At 42.2% G+C, this 20,866-nt stretch overlaps 1 long non-coding RNA gene across 4 annotated transcripts in view; it reads right to left on the reverse strand.

The window, feature by feature from the left end:
• LOC102549042 (uncharacterized) overlaps positions 1–20,643 on the reverse strand; it is a 96,744-nt gene extending 76,101 nt beyond the window's left edge. The window contains exons 1-3 of one of the 4 annotated variants that reach the window (XR_010063002.1): positions 20,542–20,643; positions 20,219–20,451; positions 19,601–19,703 (exon numbers count right to left, since the gene is read on the reverse strand). This is a non-coding gene — a long non-coding RNA (uncharacterized LOC102549042). Of the gene's footprint in view, positions 1–1,791; positions 17,057–19,600; positions 19,704–20,218 lie in introns of those variants that run through there. The other 3 variants (XR_590157.4, XR_005499017.2, XR_005499018.2) reach the window with 3 other exon arrangements.
• Positions 20,644–20,866: the final 223 nt, after the last annotated feature.

The raw sequence follows: 20,866 nt of genomic DNA on the forward strand, positions 1-20,866 counted from the left end.
GGAGACAATTCTAGGGATCCCAGAGAAACTAGGGATGTGAGGTAGAAGAAAATGAAGTTAAACCACTGTGTTCATGAGTAAATGGAAGGCAATGCAGGGGAGAAATCCCCAAGCAAACACATCAGAGTCACATGCCAGGATGGCTGGAATAGAGATGGAGCTTTAGACACACTGGTATCCCAACACATATTGCCACTCCTGAGCTTAAGACATTATGTGGAAAACACCATCACAGATGTGCTTAAAATACCTCAGCACTGTTCCCTTCCATCCCCAAGGGAAAAAATTGGTTCTTTACCAGCTTCTAGGAGTAGAAATTCCCTAGTGTTGTGACTGAGCTCCCTAGGGTTGCACTAGACCTACACCACAAGCTTTCTGGGCCTCCAGCTTATAGACAACATATTATAGCATATTGGGGGAGGGCTCCATAATCATGTGAGCTATCAGCTCATGATGAGTACTGGTTATAATTTGGACATGAAGTACGTCCAATAAACCATATGTTAATCACTTGTTTCCCAGTCTGTGGCATCCTTAGACTATTTTGGAGATGGGGAGTAGAGGGAAAAAATTATGTCATTAAAAATGGCCTTTAAAGGCTATATACTGGGATATCAGACCCTTCCTTGCTCACCCTTACTTTCTCTGGCAGCAAGGCAAACACATTTCCCCTGCCACACATTCCTGCCTCTCCACAAGTCCAAAAGCAGTAGGAAAGAATTATCATGAGTTCAAACAATGCCTCACATACATTGTCACAGTGATGCAAAGTTAGTCAGCACATTCTAGTACCCTAGTACTGCTGTTCCTTTGAAGAACACTGCCTAATACTGACTTTTGTACCAGAATGGCACTAGAGGAAACGACTTTGAGGGCATGTTTCATGAAATGATTCCAGGGTTTCTTGAATTTGCTATCTCACATGATTGGATTTAAAGACCTAATGGTTCTATTTCCAGCAGAAAAGCTAGTGCCTGAGTCTGTGGCAAGACTATTTATAGATGCCGCAAAACTTCTTCATTGGATCCTCCTCATCAGCTGCTTATAAAATGCAAAGAGCTAAATGACTCTGTACATGACACTTGAGTATTTTTAGAAATAACACAATATAAGCATATCATTTGTTGGCTGTTCCCCATGCTGTTGGAGCAACATTATGAAAGAAAATGATGCACTTGGGGGATTTGAATTTTGAAGTTAAACATCTAAATCTAGGAGTGACCTTAAGATTATCTGCAGGATAGACATTACCAGAAGCCAGAGAGAATCTCTTCACCTGATGATCTGAAGCACACTGCAAATTAAACTCCCAGCTCTAAAGGAATAAGGTGAAGGCACTGATTAGCTCCTATAAATTGGGATAAAAATGTGTAGAAGACCCTAATAAATCTGGGAAAATTTAGCTTCCATATCCTGAGAGCTATTTTCTTTTCTAATGGAAGAATGCCTGAAAGCTCTATGAAAATTTGACATTCTATCCTTATGTAGAGAAAAATCTTTTTTCCAACTTCACTGATAACTTCCCCATCCTGTTTTGCCATCTCTCTCTGGGGGTATTAATATTAGTTAAAGAAAAGTTTATTGTCTCTACTGGAACAGTTATCAAACAAGACAACATCAATGCCTCTTGAGGATTCACCATTATAATCCCCTGTGCATTCAGAGTTGTAGTTAGGTTCAAGTCTCCAAGCCTCTAAGGGTAAAACATAACATGTTACCCGTTGTGTTTTGCTTTCTTACTGCTGTGAAGAGATACCAATACCAAGGCAACTTATAAAAGAAAGCATGTAATTGTGAGCTTGCCTAGAGTTTCAAAGAATGTGTCTATCCTTACCAAGGAGGGAGGGAAGGAGAGAGGGGGGGAGAGAGAGAGAGAGAGAGAGAGAGAGAGAGAGAGAGAGAGAGAGAGAGAGAGCCTGGTAAAAGCTTTTGAAAATTCAAAGCCCGCCTCCAGTAACAACATCTCCTCCAACCAGGACACCACCTGAAACTTATCTCAAAACAGTTCCACTATCTACTGATTAAGCATTCAAATATATGAACATATGGGGACCAATCACATTCAATCTGCTATACCCATGATACAGCACACAACATTTCAAAGAAATACTTGATTTTTCTACCATACAAAAGCAGAAATTTATAGTATATGTAGAAATAGATGCTTAAGTTTAAGGTGACAATAGATAGAATGTAATATTGGACCAGGCTACAAGGTGGCCTCCCGAATCATTTAATGTTGATGCTTGAGAAACTAGAGCCTATACGAGGACTTTTGTTGGCAGAAATGTGAATCCAAATAAGGCCTCTTTTGAACAAGATAAAGATATAGTCTCCATTTTCTTAATACAAAGGAAGAGATTCAAAATCATGTGGATGTTCAAGTGGAGATTTGTGATGTAAAATCTACTGATTTGTAGTAGGAATGGCCAGAGACACAACTTTTACAGGATCACCAGTACTTTGAGAAATAACCTTCTAGGGTGCCCAGCATCCTTATGACCCATCTTCCCTGTAAGCAAGTCATTATGGTGAGAACCACATTCAACTGACAACCCTACATGAAGTGGGAGCGCTTTGATCACTGAGTAATGGAAGCCAAGTGAGCAGTGGCTGTTGACGTCAAAGGCAACTGTGATGGTTAATTTCAACTGACAGTTTGAAGCAATCTAGTATTAATTGAAAAAAGAGTTTTAATCAGGAACTAAGGTGGAAATTTCTTGTTTCTTTGGAAAGAAAGGGATGCCAAATGATGTTTGGCTGAAGCAGAGAGGTGGAAGGATGTCTTGCTATAGCAAACACATGAAAGGCACATGACATTCAGAAAGAATATAAATATGACCCCATAGACAGTGGGAACTCGAGCACTGGTTTGCCTTGGTCCTGCTCACTAGTATTTGCTGGCCACACACATGTATTGGTTTCCCTTACACTGCATGGCTGAGCTTTACTTGCAGTGAGTTCATAGAAAGAACCTCACCAAAGAATTTATTATGGGGTTCCTGCAGCCTCTTGGCCAGCCTTGTGATTTCTTCATAACTGAGCTGCCCTCCATGATTTGTTTCTGGTATCTTCTGAGTGGACAGGACTGCAGCTGCTCATCAACCATGGGTGGTATCTAACCAGAACACTAAACTCTAGTTGTTGATTCATGTGTGGTGTTTGCTAGTGGCCTGCTCTGAGAACCACAAAGATTGGAATTGCTCCTAAAAAGTTATTTCTGAACAGGGCCAGTTCCCCCTACAACCTATTAACCATTCTTTTCACTACCTCTGGTGGGCGGTGGGCTAGAGGGGAGGTTGAACCCTTATTGAAGTAGGTTGAGAAAAATATATGCCTGCCAGAAACTGTAGAGATTGCCACACAGGAATATTTACATGGGTTTTCTTAGTTATAGTAATTGATGCAGAGAGCTCCTGTTTAAAAGTAGGCAATGCCATTTCCTGCATTTGGGTCCTGGCTTATCTAAAGGAGGAGAAAATGAGCTGAGTAGTCATCCATTAATTATTTGTTCTTCTTTTTTGAGATATATTTACTTTTAGTCAATGTGTATGAGTGCTTGCCTTTACACATGTATTTGCACTGTGTGCATTGTGTGGAGACCACAGAGGGTACTGGATCCCCTGAAACTGGAGTTATAGAAGATTGGGAACCATTATATGCAAACAGGGAATTAATTGATTTTGGGTCATCTAGAAAAACAGCATGCTTTCAACTTTGAGTCATCTCTTCATACCTCAAGTTTCTTGTTATGGCATTTTACCACCACACCAGAACTGGAACTGAGAACAGTGAGAGAGGCCCAGTTACTTCAGTGAAAGCTCAGTCAAAGCAGTAGTCAGAATGGTCCATGGCAAGCAAACAGAACTAAGATGTTGAGCCATTCATCATGATGTCCCTAGAAATGAGATACCTATTCTTGACCATCTAGATCAAGTGTACAAACCATAAAAATGGAGCCACTGTTCCACATCCCTACATCTGATCCAGTACATAGTCTCAGAACTCCCAGCATAAAGGGAGGACTATTTTTCTGGGAGGAAAGACCCTGATATCAGTACAGAAAATCACTTCATTCCTCTTTCCTTCCTTCACTAAATGCATATAGTAGAGAAAATGAAAATTTGAGAAAGAGAAAGAAACAGAAAGCAATAAATAATAAAACTTTAAGTGGGTAATGGTTAAAAAGACAACTTGGCAATAAAATAAAACCACAAACAGCTCTTCTAGAGGACCACAGTTTGGTTCTCAGCATCCATGTAAGACACCTGTAACTCCAGCCCCAAGGTGGAGGTGCAACAGCTTCTGGCATCCATAGGTACCTACATTCAAACCCATACCCACAAACACACAGAGACACACTCATACACAGACACCCACACAAATAATAAAACAATTACAAAAACAATTTCAAATTTTAAAAATGTTTATGCCAAGCACTCTAGACATAGATTCTGAGTGGAAATTGTTTCTGAGAGATTGGAAACATCCCTTTTGACATCCTCTTGAAGTAGGGTCTTACAATAGTCAGGTCAGCAGTAGAGACTCTGATCTATCATATAGTGGGCCCAGTGTGTCCCCTTAACCCATGTTGTGGTGATTTTCCCAACTTCAGAATGCATAATTAGAAAAGAGCTACCCAACAGCTAGCAGAATCCTTCCATTTGTTCCCTGACTTGTAGAGATCATAGTGGGAAAGGAAAAAAAATCATTCAACTTATTTCTGCCTGGGTGAATAGTAAATTGGAAGCAATAATACCGCATTCCTGATAGGATTACAGAGATTAGTGCCACCAACATGAACTTGAAAGATGCAAGAGTGTTGATTCCCATCATGTGCCCATTCAACAATTTTATCTGACCTCTGCAGAAGACAGATGAATCTCCCCAAATAACAGTGGATTATCGCAAACTTAACCAAGCAGTGACTTCAGCTGTAGCTGCTATATCAGATATGGTTTCATTCCTGGAGTGAATAAACATGTCTCCAGAAACTCAGCTTGAAGCTATTGATTTAGTAAATTGTCTTTGCTTCATCCTTGGACACAAGGCCCATTCAGCTAGAAAGGCCAGTAACCCACCTCCACTATCTCCTTTCAGGGCACATTAACTTTCAACCCCTGTGTCATGATTGTTCCAAGGAATCTTGATTACCTTCCACTGGGCCATGACATTGATGGTCTTATGTCAATCATACTCAGTGGGCACAAAGTGACAGCTACTCTAGATTTACTGGCAAGGCATTTGCATATTTAAGGATGGGAAATAATTCAGTAAACTCGAAGGGCTTTCTCCTTCAATGAAATGCCTAAGGATTCTGAGAGGTTTGATATCTTTTTCTTGACAAAGTTTCTCCAAGCAGACCTAGCTAGAGCCTATACGTCATGGGGTAGATCAGGCTGGCTACAGATTCACAAAGATCCGCTTGCCTCTTCCCCTTGAGTGCTAAGATTAAAAGTGTGCTCTTCCAATGTCTAACTGTGGTACTATTTTTTTTTAATGTAAAAACTATATCTGGTTCATCCTACATCCAAAACTGACAAATACCGAATGGGTGTCTTTGGATTTTAGAGGAAACATACTTATCATTTGTGTATTGTTCTGATCTAAACACTTTTGCTTTGGTTGGATAGGTTTGATTATTGAGGCCCAAGGCCTGAACTCAATCAAGGCCTTGCATATATGTCAGCACTCTACCAAGGAACTATATTCCTAGGTCTTTCCTAAAATGCAGTCTTGCTAAATTGTCCAGAGCAGCCTTGGACTCACTCTGCCATCCAGGCAGGTCATGAAATTTTTATTCTTCAGTCCCAGCCCCTAGTGGCTGGAATTATAGGCATGTGTCACTAAGCTGCTACATGCCAGTTGGACTGAGAACAAAGGCTAGTGACAAGCCCAGTCAATTTAGCATATTGTTCAATAATGTAATCCATATATTCACATGGTGACACATGTAAACTATGGAAGAGATTGGTAAGCCTTCCTGTGTTGATTGAAGTTCATGTCTTTAGACTATAGACAATTCTTTGCTATCATTCATAGATAACTGCTCCCTTCCTGAGAAGCCTTCAGCCTGATAAAAATAGATGGAAAACCAGGCTCACTACCTGTTACTTCAGCAAAGCTTCACAACTTTTATTAGCCCACTAAGCCATACAGTTGGGCATGTGCAGTAATGTTTAAGCTTCAAATTAAAGTGGTATATGTATGATTGGTCCCAAGTGGTCCTGAAGGCCTAATACATCACAGAGAAAGATGGCTTATGGCCTTAAATTTCCATTTTTGCTGAATTGTCTTTCCCAGTCTGTACCTATGGCCTCATGGGAATTTCCTTACTGCCAGTGAACAGAGTAAGAGAAGACTTAGAGTTGATCTAAAATGATTCTATACAACGCACAATACAATATGCAGAATAAGATATCTGTGAGCCTAAAAGGCTGAACCCTGCAGGAAGAAATGCTTCTATCATAAACCATCATGATTTCACTAAACTAAAATGTATGATTGCCACCTGGCCACTCTGGGATTGCTTGACGTCAGAATTGGAAGGAAAGCAGAAACTTATGTGTTGGGATGATGGACCCAGTTTGCTGGGGAGAAATTGGACTACTCCTTGACAATGAAAAGTATACCCGAAATACTGGCAGCTTCCTAAGGTTTTTGTTAGTAATTATTGTGCTCCATGAATGAGATAAAAGGAAAAGAGTAATCCAAGCAGGGCCCAGAGCCTTTGGGAATAAAACAAAAAGCTACTTGCCAAGGTTTTTGCTGAAGGTTTCAGGAACATAGAATGGCTGATAGAAGAAATTAGCCATAAGTACAAGCTCTGATCACATGATCAGTTAGAGAAACTACAGGAAGAATGAGTGTTCTTTCTTACATGGGCATGTTTGTGTGTGTATACATTGACTTTCTATCAGTATGCAAATACCGCAGACCTTATATTGTGGCATTGAAAATCCAGGCTATTCTAGAGGAAGAATTGGTATTTCATGTGCAGGCACAATGTATCATTCTAGGTTGAATTAGTGACTTCAATACTTGTGGTTAAAGGTTCATTATCTGGCTAGTTTAAAAAGAAGCCTATACCACTGACTGCTCCTTCAGAGGACCCGGGCTCAGGTCCCAGCATGCACATGGAGGCTGATACCTTTCCTTAACTCTAGGTCCAGGGGAATACGACAGCCTCTTCTGGTCTCCAGATGCACTGCACAAAACAATACACAAACATATGTGGGGGCAAAACACCCATACACATAAGATAAAAAATACATTAATCCTTTAAAAAGAAAGAAGAGTGTAGATTGCTGTCTATACTCAAGTGAGGGTGAGAGCCTGTGATTAGGCAGTGGGAAAGGAAAGGGGGCTGAGGGTTTTAGAGACAGAGACAGAGAGAGACAGAGACAGAGAGACAGAGAAGAGACAGGAACGGGAGAAGATGGAGGAAGAAGACAAACTGGCTGCACGTGGCTTGAAATAGCCACAGGTAGCTATGAATGCTGTAAAGGAACAATAGAATGGTATAGGGTCATTTGCCCCATCTAGCAGTGCAGCTTGTGTTTATATCAAATGAGTTTTGAGTTCTTTGAGTAAACATTGTGGTGGTTGAGAACTTACTGATATAAATTTGACTGATAAAGTATAAGCCTCTGGAGTTTTGATTTTACTGGGTTATGGGGATTTGTGACAGCTATCCACAGGGGGCAGCTGGCTGGGAAGATATGAGGGGTTTGGAGGCAGGCGAACTGAAACAGTGAAGGCTCTGCCATGCTGCTCCCAATGGGACGGGAGAGCATGTACTGGAGCATAGCTGGCATTCGTGGGGATTGTTTTTTAACTATAACATGCAACAGAGGAAGAGGACTCTGTGTGTGCTAAGCTGCAGAGGGCTGGGCTCTAGTGGTTCATTTTGTTTGCCAGCTTGACTCTGCTAAGGATGTCTCCAATGGAGCCAATACCCATGGTTACTGGGAAAGTCATTTCTGATCATTCCTTAAAGTGGTTTCCATGAGCAGTTAGCATTTCAACTAAAGGGGACAGATTGTCACTATCCATGTGCTGGACATCATTCTATCAACTTAGTGTCCAAAGGAGAAAAAAAAATGGGAAAGGGTAAATTTGCTTCGATACTGATTTAAGCCACCATTTCTTCCACCCCTCCTTTTGGACAAAGGAAAATCCTAGCCTTTTGGTTTTCAGCTAGGATTGTGTCTTTTACCAGGCAAGCCTTTGTATCCTAGGTTTTGGATTAGAACTTCACCCATGGCTTTCCTAAGCCATCTGCTTATAGGGTAAAGGACTTCAGCTTGCATTGTCTTGTGACAAATCCCTTCTACTAACTCTTATACCCCAGACTCTCTTATCCTCTACTAGTTTTATTCCTCTGGAGAACTTGGTCTTCCTTTTCAAAGCATTATTTTAGCACAATATAATCTCAAACAAAATGTTTGTGATCAGAAGTGCCCCTGGTGTTCATTCTTTCCTGAAAAGTCAGAGTTCATTAACAAAGTCAGGATTCTCAGAAGTCTTGGAATAAAGTCATCTATTGAACCCAGTGTTTCTGAATTTGACTTGAACTCTTTTCAAAGGAAACACTTTGGGACTTGCTATTCTACAGCCAAGTTTGGCAACAAGACCCACAGGCCAAATGTGACCTGCTGCCTCTTGGCGTAAATAAACTTTGATTGGAACACAGCCATGTCCATTAGTTTACGGGCTGCCTGAAGCTGTTTTTGCACTAAGACACCCAAGCTCAGTTGTTGTCATAGAGAATATATGGCTCACAAAAGCTAAGACATTCAGAATCTGGCCCTCGGCAGGAAAGGCTTACAGACCCCTGCTCCAGGATAACTTCTTCCTGTTCTTCTTAAAATACAGGGAGACAGAGTGGGAAAATATTGGTAGGAGCTACAGAACAGATAGTGGTACTGCAGGGACCCCAGAACACCAGGCTCCTAATGATATACCTTTCCCAGGACTCCTTTCTACCTGCATGGCCCAGCCTCAGTTCTGGCGCATCCCTCTGAGTGGTGAAACAACACCCATCTTCTGGTCTAAGAGCCTTTATTTACTACATTACTTGCCTTGCTTCAGATGTGGAGATGCAAGGAAGCCACATCAGGCAAGGTTCTGACTCGTGTGCATCCCCATTCAAAAAAGTATATCCAAACCATCTTGAGGAGAAACTAAAAAAAAAGTATATTATCTGGTGTTCTAAGGGCAGAAATACAAATGAACAAGAGGGTGGTCAAGATGAATGAATGAGTTTGTGCTGGGTATTGTCAACTTGACTTAAACGAGAGTCATCTGGGAAGAGGAAGGATCAATTGAAAAACTACCTCCATCAGATTGGCCTGTGGGCACGTCTTTGGGGAAATTTTCTTGATTAATGATTAATATAACAGGGCCCAGCCCACTGTGAATGGTACATAAAGGTAGTCCTGAGTTATGTAAGAAAGCAAACCGTTATGGCTAGAGAGATGGCTTAGCAGTTAAAAGAATGCAGAACTCTTCCAAAGGACTTGAATTAAGTTCTCATGTCAGTTGGCTTACAATTACCTTGGATTCTAGTTTCAGGACATTGAAACCTTTTTTTAAATATCTGTGGGCATTGCACAAACATACAGATATTCACTCAGAGACATGAGTGTCATTCCAATTAATCAAATCTTTACAAAGAAAGAGACGCACACCCCCCAGAAGAGCCCAATCTGACCAACTTATCTGCCATCTGGGCCCAGATCCAGTGCTTTAAATCAGTTAACCCCAACACCTACTCTATCAATGAGCTTCTAGACCAAGAGGAGCCTTGCTTCACAACCCAATCTGGGAGCATGAAGATGAAAAACTGAAGGATGGCTGTAATCAGAAAAGTCTTAGAGATGGTTCAGTATTTATGAAGGTTCAGAGAGCATAGGCCTTGAGCCCGATCAATGACTGGTGGCAATGGGTATTTGCATGTAGAGCTATGTGGACAATAAAAGTACTGAATGATATATTACAGTTTCAAATGCCACCGTCACTAACAGGTGGAGGGGTGGGAAGAAATGATACATGGACTTTGCAATGTACATAGCCTATGCTGCCATCTTGGGCCATGTTGACAGCTGGGTCTTTGGTTCTACAGCTCCTCCGGGTCATGTTATTGTCTGTGGCCCAGGTTACCACCAAAGACCATGAGGGTGCCCATGAATCCATGTACTGCCATCTGAATCCATGTTGGTGTCTATGTTGATGATCATGTGGATGTTCATGGTCTGTGCCACCACCTGAGACCAAGTTGATGCTTGTGGACCATCATTCCACTGGAGGCCATGCAGATATGAGTAGTCCTGCAACCACCTGAGGCCATGATGATGTTCATGGTCCATGTTACCGTTGAAAACTATGTGAATACCCATGGTCTCTGCTGTTTCCTGGAAGCATGTTGGTGTCTGTGGCCCACATTGCCACTGAAGACCATGATGAAATCCATGGCATCTGCTGACACCAGAGGACAGTTAGATGTTCATGGTCTGTGCGTGGAAGTGCATTATCTGTGCCCCTGCTGACTGCATACAAGGAAGCAATGTCTTCATTAGTTTCAATGACTACAGATGCACAGTTGAGAAAAAGAGTCATAAAAGGCTTCTGTGACAACCTCTATCCCTACAACCCCTGAAAAGTATAACAACCTAGACAGGAAGTCATTGAAGAGAACTCTTAAAGATAGTGATAAGGATACTGAAGTATAGCTCTTCACAACAGATGGCTACAGGTAGGGATAGAGATTAGAAAGGATTCACATTCCTTTAAGGGGCTGGCCACTGGGAGTTTGATCATTCTCCAGTGACTATATGAGCAACAGAAATGGGCTTGGATTTTTCCCCCATTTTTGAAGGTGGGGAGAGGCCACAAGAGTGAGAGAGGGGAATCTGAGAGGACGGAAAAGTGAGGGTGATTGGGATGATTATGTAAAATTCCCAAATAATCAATAAATATATGATTAAAAAAAGAAAGAGGCCAAGCATGGTAACACATCCCTTTATTCCCAACACTTAGAATGCAGAATAAGGGAGAATCTCTGAGTTTGAGGCTAGCCTGATCTACATGGTGAGTTCCAGAATATTCAGGACTACATAGAAAGACCCTGTCTCAAAACCAAACAACCAAACAACACCAACAAAATAAAAACAAACAAATAACCAAAATAATAAATAAATAAATAAAACAGAGAGAGACAAAAAGAGAGACAGAGACAGAGAGACAGAGAGAGAGAGACAGAGACAGAGAGATAGAGACAGAAGAAAGAACGAGTGAGTGAGATGACCAAGCCAGTAGTAGACAGTAAGCACTGCTCCTCCATGGTTCATGCTTCAGCTCCTGCCTTTATGTTCCTGCCTTGAGTTTCTGCTCTGACTTCCTTCAATGATGCACATTGATAGACAAGTGTAAGCTAAATAAGCCCCTTTCTCCCCCAAATTGCTCCCAGTATTTTGCCACAGCAAAACAAAGCAAATTAAGACAGACCTGGAAACTAAAACGAGTTAAGGAGCACAGAGGTTGGCCTCGTAAAGGCTTCAGCAGACGCTTCCTAAGCAGGAAGAAAAGGAAAGTCGAGAGTCTCAAGGTGGGATTTTGCTCTGACTAGAGTCTAAAGGGAAATAGAGAGCTTTTGAGGCAGAGAAGTGGTCAGAAGTCAGAGACTAATGGGATGTCATTGGTCACAGTTAAGAGTTTTAGACCGCATCCCAAGTAAAGTGAAAACAATTCCCAGGATGCCTGTCTGGTTTATGTGCAGATTCTCTTTGGAAATTCTGCTCCAAAGACCTAGATGGTACAACAAAGTCATGTGTTTGGGTGTGGCAGACGTGTTAAACAGGCACATGTGTACACCATAAGTGAAGTATCAGATTCCTGTCCCCAAGATTCCCAGGTCAATTCCTGTTTTCATCCACTGCCTTCGGATTGATTACTGTGAGTGCTCTTTTCCACTCCCAACAGTGTCTCAGTTTGAATGATAAATTGTGAGGTCACAGTAATTATACCCCTTCCTTCCATGTAATTTAAGCCTTGGCTCGTGAGATCCATTACTCTTGGGTCGATGGCTTATTCTACCTTGAAATATAAATCCCTTACAATTAATAGAAACTGTCACATGTTTATGTCTTGATTCCTCCCTCTGCACTATCTGTCCCCAAGGACAAGGTGCAGGTGTTTATCATGTATTTATACAAAGAGCATTTCTGATGTTTAACCTGAAATACAACATGGCCTTCAGCCCCTTACCATTCACAGATTATGCCAATGGCCTTCAAAACAATCCTGATGGATGTGTGGAGAGTAGCTTCTCTCTTGGGGACAATGAGTGGTCAACATTTCACAGTCCCTGTATGTCAGAAATAGAACTTGAAGTCATTAGGCCTCATTCCTTCATACAGCATCTGGCTGACTTCACTTCTTGAGTGGGGTACTGGTAACCAGACAAAGGAGAATCTTAGTGACATTTCCTGTGTGTGCTTTGGGAATATAAAATGAAAAATAATAGCCCTTGGCATAGTAAGTGATTGGGGAGTGGCCAGGGATGTTGACAGTGAAGAGATTTTTATGGTTATTTCCTAATATATGTCAGTTTAGATGTAATATCCTATAAAGTCAGAGCTGACCCATCTCCCTGGAGGCATTCAGAGCTGGCACACAGAGCCAAGACAGTGTTGCACACATCCAAGACCAATTTGTCAGTGATGCTCATAAGACAGTTCTCTGAACACCAGCCTCCAGGAAGGTGCACACAGAAGATCCAGAAGTATTGAGAAGTCAGATCATGGTGGGAGCTTGTAAGTCATGACTAGGACTATATACTGCATTCCAAGTTAGGAGGAGGAAATTCCAAAGGCAGTATCTTGGAGGTCCTGGTGTGTGTGGACTCCGCTCCAGACACATCTCTAGTCCCAAGGGCCATGATTTGCAGGGACAGGAACATGGCGCTTGCAGATGCTTCTATCAATGGCTTAACTTGGACACATCAGAGCAGTGTCTGCAAAGCTGAACTTTTCAGCTCCCATTGGAGACACTTGGGAAACTTGGGACAGATCATCAGGTGATATGAACTAGAGAAATTGATTTTCAAATACTGTGAAGGGGCATGGATTGGTTCCCTTCAACCAATGGCCATGGGGTAGCTGACATGAGGACAGACGAAAACTCAAGCAGGTGTTTAGACTATGTGGGCCATTCTCAGTATTACCGTAACTACCTTTACCGTAACTACCACTCTCCTAACACAGGCTGCCTTACCAAGCATTCTGCTAAGCAGAATGAATAGGATATCAAGTTCTAACGTTCCTTCTAGAAAATGCTTCTCCTAGCCTAGGACATCTGCTTTAGTGTATCCTAGTATAAATCAACAATTACTTAATGAGTAAACAGAATTAAGAAAGCCTGGAAAAATTGCTATTCTAACCACCTCTCTTCTCAAGATGACTGGTTTATTAATGCTAGTGGGGGGGGGGTGAACATAGAATCATAGAATTCCTTTTCAATTATTAATTTTTAATTTATGTTTTTTATTAGGGAAAATTTGAATTTTGAATGTCTAAAGATTAAAGACAATAACATAATCACTCATTTTCAATAATTACAATTAACGCCCTTTGCTATTCTTTTCTCATATGCTGTATTATACTTTTTAAAGGTTTTTATAATTTTTTCTTTATGTGCGTATGTATATTGATGTGTGAGGTATGTGTTCAGGAGTGCCAGTACCCAAGAATACCAGAAGAGGGCACCGGATTCTCTAGACCTGGAGTTACAGGTAGTTGATATGGGAACCAAGCACTCGTCCTCTGTAAGAACAGATTGTATTCTTAAACACTGAGCCATCTTTTAAGCCCCTACCTTACATATTTCTAAGACAAATTTACCAACATCATATTGAGGACAGAGACATTATGAATGCATTAAGAGGAAAAGGAGCCCCCTTTCTGGGAGTCTGCTCAAAGTCTCTCTACAACTGAGAAGTAAGAATTACAGCAGAACCAGAGGGAAAGATTGCTGACACTGAGTTGTTACTCCTTTCCTATATAGATATTTTATGTTAATGTAGCAATAACCCAAACTTAAGGTCTGAATGTCTATGACCTTGAGTAGGGCTTCATTTCTTCCCCAGGTATACCTGAGAATCTTAAATAAAACCATGAGTTTTGTTTGCAGAGAGAACATCCTCACATCTCTGTATCCCTTAAGATTAGACTTCTGCTCTATCAGTTCTAATCCTGTCACGTGCTCCTCAGGGGTCACTCAGAGGTAGCTCATTAAGTACCATTTAAAACATTAACTTCAAACTCCACCAAAATCCTATATATGACTATTCTATTAAAATAAAAACACCGAGCTGTGACTCTCTCAAGCAGCCCACACCATGTTCTCCATGTGTCTCGCCTTTTCTCTAACCTTCACACTTAAGTCCATACTGAAACTTTTTAATCAGATCTCTAATTCTGCTTCACAATCTCAAATTGTTTTCAGTATCAAAGCCACAAATTCTGACTTAGCGTGAGACTAGAACCCTAAAACTCTGAGAATTCCTCAGACTGCTGAAGGTGGCAGTGTAGAACTCCGTCCCTCTGTTACTTCACTGAGGGCAATGTCATTTTACTCACGAATATATTCTGTGAGTGCTCTAGCTCTCCTTGATGCATGGCATACATGGTGATCCAAAGAGGCCATCAAAGACTTGGATATATGATCTACAGAAAGGACCAGGGCTCAGACCTTCAGTACTTGTTCTTTTTTCCATATCCATAGCATAAAGGGCAGGTAGAGAGCAGGTAGTGCTTTGAGCACTATGGGAACCTAACACTACTGTGGGAAGTGTCATGGAGGACTATCTATGCTAATATCATGATCATGGGAAAGTCTGTGAGCATCTCCTGGGCCACTTGGACAACAGCCTTGGAGCAGAACAGCATCAATAATCAAGAAGCTGGGATAAACTCTAGACTTGGCTAGCCCTCCTGCCAAACCTACTTCTGTTCATAGGAACAGCTTACAAACATCAGTTAAAGCTGACTTGTGGGTGATACTTGAGCCAGCTGCAGAAAGGACAAAATGTGGCTGCCAAAGAAATAAGGTTCTCCCAATTTACAGGTAAGAAAGACAAGCCTTGGAGGGAAAAAGAAAACTGTTCAGCTACTGGTTAAATCTAATCCTGGGTCCCATCCCTCCTCTTTCATCCTGCCTTCCTAGCTTATAGTTAGGTCCTAGAACTGAAAGCATCCTTCCAGGGAAGAAGCATTTCTACATGACTGGTTTGCCAGTCAGCTTGGTTTGGGTTTCATAGAAGCCAATTCTGGGAACACTCAATCAGTTCTTACTCATGTTCAGCTAGAGGAAGCAAGAGGAAAGCTAAAAGCTGAGATATGCAAATGAGCACTAGGACTGCCAGACAAGTTAGTTCTTTTTTCCCCTGCAGAAAGGCATTCTCCTTTCTGCTCAACTGGTGCAAGAAGAGGAAAGATTTTCTTTTTTTTCCCCTAGACAACCAACCCCAGGAATATAAGTATCAGATCTGCACTTTTCCATATTGACAAATATTGGGTAAATAAGAACAATGCTGGCAAAACAAATGACTTGCCCTCCCCAGAGACAGGAGAAAGGGAACCCACATCACTGAAAGAGATCTGTTTTTTGCCCACCTTCCTTTCACATAGAACCAAGCTTTAATTAAGGTGCAGCTCTCTGGAGGGCACACCACAGTAGTGAAAAAGAAAGTGAACAGATGCTTCTTTTATAAGATAGAAAAGAAATAGTGGTTTAAATCTGTGGTTTAGACATTCAACTCTGTGTTACATCCTACAGAGAAGTCCTTCTCCTCAGTCCTGTAGAGCCATGGCCTCTAGAAACACTTGCAGAGTAGCTGTAAGACATAGCTGGAAAGAGCTCAGGGAAGGCTGGCTAACACAGCTGATGCATTAGTCAAACTTTTCCACTGCAGTAAATAGGTATATGAGAGAAGGAACTTAGAAGACAAAATGGTATGTGGGATTATAGTTTCAAAAGTTTCAGTGTGTGGCCAGCTAACTGTACAGCTTTAAGGCCTGTGTCAAGGCAGAAATATGATAGAAGGGTGTGCTTGAGTCATAGCAGCCAGGAAGGAGAGAGAGAAGGGTGGGGCGGGATCAAGGCATAGCACTAATAGTCAACTTCCTCTATTCAGTATCTGGATCCCACCTGTACCTCCCAATAATGCCAGGCGGTTACATCTCCACCAGTGGATCAAGCCATTATTTAGATCACAGTCATCGTAATGCATCTGAGACAGGATGCATAGACAGGGAGATTTGAGGGGATGTGGAAAAGGAATGGAGTCCTTCACCTGCAAGTCTGGCTGGAGCCCCACCAGCTGAATGTCAAGAACACATCTGGCTGTTAGGATGGCCAAGTGGTCTGAGGTGACAAACTCAGGTTCAAGAGTGCAAGCTAGCACAATTTGCTGTGAGGTTGCTGACTCAGAGATAACTCTTCTTTCAGATAGAGCTGTTGCCGGTAGGAATGTTAAAATAGTCGTGAGCCATGCTGAAGGCCAATGATAGCCTCTTTTTTCCCAGCTGTAAACCCACGTGTTTCTAGAGTTGATACTGCATAGGAGTACAGGAATGAACTCATTGCCTCTGCAGACTTAAAAGTCAGAAGAAGTTTGGAAGTCAAGCAAAGGCAAAGTTTATTCAAGGAAAACAATTTTATTAGACTTTAAAAATACAAACCCTGGGGAAGCCAAACTGTAAATCTCAGTTGGTACCCAGAGAAGGAGAATGGGGAAGAGAAGGGGGAAAATCATGCAGTATGTTAAGCTGTCCTGGAGGTTAGCCACTTGTCAGATATCAAGCATGTGAAGGGAGTGGGATAGACCTTTAGAGAAAGAGTGAGAAAGCTCAAAATGCCAGAAAAGGTGCTGGCCAACATTTGAAAGAAAGATGGAGAGAGGGGGGAAAGGGAGGGAGGGAGGAAAAAGGGAAGAAAAGACAGATAGAGCTGAAACTCAGGGCTACTTATAAGGACTGCACGAGTGAGCAGGATTCTGGAAATAAAAAAAAATAGATTATCTCATTAAAGGTATAATTATTCCACCTAACTCTTTAGCTTGGCTTAACGTAATCCTGACTTCTTAGGGATAGTCCATTGGCCAAAAGATTGACCAGCCCAACTAGATTAATAAAAGAATCCTGGCTTTAAAGTCCCGACAATAACTCAGGATGCTACAAGCATTAGCAGGGAGCCTTGTCTCTGGCCTTACACACTGCTGACACAAATATTTCCCCAAAGCCCTTCTGAACTTTGTATTGGGAATCTTTAAGCCCCCTGAAAGAACTCATTTTATGTCTCACCAACTTTTAAGAAGCAGGCTAGATGCACCGTCTCCAGTAAATCTGCACACTCCAAATTTCATCCCTGTAGTGCTTTCCCAGTCTCTGTATGACCATCTCACCCAGACCCCACACCAGAGGACCCTTAAACTCATATGGCTCAGGCAGCAACCACCCCCTCCTATTGCTCTCATCTTCCGGCTCCTGATAATCTTGCAATTAAGGGCTGGGCTGGAGGAATTGGGTTTGAACACTTAGATAAGGCCTGCCAGAGCTCAGCACTATCTCCTTTTGTTTTCAATCATCCTGACATAGCCGAGGCAGTGAGGGAATGACGTGCATGCTAATGATGCCCACAGAGTGAGGCCAAGATAACAGTTCTCACCATAGCCGTGGTTGAGTCTCCCACCACTGCATGTAACTGGGTCACTATTTTTAGTTGAAACTTCTAGTCAAAAATGTCAAATTGGAAATGAATCTGAATTTGGTTGAGGAGAAACTAGGGAAGGTGCTTTCCATCTCATCTCTTAGCAGCTTGCCCTGGGAACTAGAAAAGGCCCTTTCTTGGCTAAGGCCATAGGATTGCCTACCTAAATAACTGACATTCTGTGGATCAAAGACTAGAAATGCCCAAGGGGGAAGAGAGCAGGCCCTGTGAAGCCAACATCTCTGCTGTGAAGTTCTTACCTGCATCTGCCTTCTAAGTTCTATACCAAGGCCCGGTGTCCTTGGTTATTAGATAAGAAAATGGAAATGCCTTGTGGGGTCATCTCTACAGTCAGCACATATAGCAAGCACTCCTTTCAGTCTGAGCTGTAGAAGACACACCCACCTTCTTAACCTCCACTGCTCTTCTGCTCGACACCAAAAGTGCCTTATTTTTCAGGGCAGAATAAAACACAACATCTTAGAAGTTTTCTTCTAAGGGATTAGGGATGTCCCCGCAGCTAAGAATGCTGCTCGGTCTTTCAGAGGACGGGGTCCCAGCATTCATGTGGAAGCTCCCAGCTCTCTGTAACCCCATTGGACGGGGTTTCATGCCCTCTTTTTTTTTTGTACTCTGTACACATACATACACACCAGCAAATGCTTGTACATAAAAAATAAAACCAATCTTTAAGAAGAAAATTTTGTTCTAGATCTGGCTAGATTAGAACTAGGTAGAACACTTGCATAATATGTGAGAGCTCAGGATTAATCTCCATACTTTCAGAAAAACAAGCAATATCAAAAATACTGTCTTCATGTAATAAAAGGTTGTGCCGAACTCAAGACTAGGGAAAGATCAGTCATTGAAAGCAAGTCTCCTTCTCCTGGGCTGGGGGCAAAATGTCTCAGTGACTTAAAGCTACAATCACTCTTCATTTTCTCTCTGTGTCTTTGTCTCTCCCTGTCTCTCTCTGTCTCTGTCTGTCTCTCTTTGTCTCTCTGTCTCTGTCTGTCTCTGTCTGTCTCTGCCTCTCTCTGTCTCTGCCTCTCTCTCTCTCCCTCTCTCTCTCTCTCTCTCTCTCTCTCTCTCTCTCTCTCTCTCTCTCTCTCTCATAGCCTCCAAGATAGAAATATCATGAAATGCTTTGGTTGAAATGACAACATGTGTTCTGTACTTTATACTAATTCTATCATTTAATAGGGATGTCCTAGGTAGTGACAAGAATATATGTCAGCCTCGGCTAGCCTTACCCTCATCCATCTTATTTAATGAAATATGATCATTTCCTGAGTAGAGGAAGGACTTAACAAAAAAAAAACATGTACAAAAATGTGATACAAAAACTATTACTATAACATGAATAAATTATACAGTGATATGGAACCAGGTTATATAGGTGGAAACTTAAGCAAATCTATTCTTTCAAGAATGATCTGCCCTGTAAAACTATGGTCCTAGTAAAGGAGAGAAAGTCAGAGGAGGTGGCTGCAGCGAGCAGATGGATGCCCCTGCTTCTGCAGAGAACTGGGTGGGAATCTTCTTGAGTCAGTACTAGTCAGGAATATGGAAAATAACACGATTAAACATCCTCCTCACCAAGGGAAGGGACTTAGCTGAACTTATTTGCTCCCAAACCCTGAGAGAACCACAATTAGGGTAGAGAATGGGATCCTGAAGTGATTGAGAATGGATTCATGTTTGACTCCTTAGGCTACTCTCTTCCCCTTTCTTCTCTCTTCCCATATATATGACCATCTGTACAAGGGTAGAAAAGAAGAAATCCCACAAGCTGCTGGGGGGCACATGTGGGAGGGTTGCCTATACTCACGGGGCACTTCACATGTGGTCCTTCAGTCAAATGTCCACCACAGGAATGGATTTCCTCATTCCACAGATGAAGTTCCAGGCCCATCCAAAGGCACAGCTGGACTCTGAAAACAGTATAGCACACTAAGAGTCCATATACTTCTCACTGTCCCCATCGCTCCCATTGGGACAAAGACCCTTGAGCTCTGCCCCAAGAACTCAAGGTTTTGTACTTAGAGGTGATTTGTGGGATTTATAGTATGGACCTGATAGCAGCACACAGAAAATGTCTACTTATGGCAGTACAGATTCTTGAGAGCTTTCCGTGTGTGTGTGTGTTTGTGTGTGTGTGTGTGTGTGTGTGTGTGTTGTGTGTGTGTATGAGTGTGGGGGGGGCTTAAATGGGCTTAAATCTCTGCCAATCACTTTATATCATCTCATCCTAGGACACCTCTCAACCCACTCTCCCTTTGGGCTATTTGTTATTTCTTGTCAGCCTAACTGCTACCCAGCTTTTCAGCAATTCCCCATCCCCTTATGTTTCCACTGACATCAAGCGGGCTTCATCTGATTATCCCTGCAATCACATTCACACACTTTATTCTACCTCATCATCCAAAAACCTAATCTTGGTATTTACCTTCCCTGTGTGAGCATGTCCACCCAATAGCCATGGTAAATTCTGGAGCCAGCCTTTCCTTTAGTCTTGTTCTACTTCACCGATGTAATATCAACACAGACAACATTTCTGCCACTCTGCCTACTTGTATTGATGAGACTCCCAATTATGAGACTGAAGCAATCTCCCAGTTGGGCCGTCTGCTTCCTGTTGTGGCTCTTGAGTGTATTCCGTAGTCAGCATACAGACAGGTCCTATGCAGGAATAAATTCGGGTATATACCTGGTACACTAGAAATTCCATTGTATTCCTCTCCAGAATGTCAAAGAACCAGCTTTACCCACATTGAAATGTAGATTCCCAGACCCAGAGCCAAGCCTCAAAACCAGGAAGGGATTAGTAATAACAAACACTCAAGTGGTGTCGCGTGCCCAACGTCTCGCCAGCAAGAACGACGCGCGGCAACAGGATTCTTCTGCGAACAAGCCTTTATTGTACAGCTCTCTTGAACAGGGACAGGGACAGGGGACAGGGGACCCCGAGGGAGGAAAAGGCACTGCTTATATATGCTTAGGAGACTCGTGTCGCTACCCGATTGGTGCAAGCCCCAATGCCCAATTTGCATGCCCCGAGAGCGGGCTGTGACTTGCTTGGCTCATGTGCACTGCG

This window comes from Rattus norvegicus, chromosome 1, assembly GCF_036323735.1.
Source record: "Rattus norvegicus strain BN/NHsdMcwi chromosome 1, GRCr8, whole genome shotgun sequence".
NCBI lineage: Eukaryota > Metazoa > Chordata > Mammalia > Rodentia > Muridae > Rattus > Rattus norvegicus.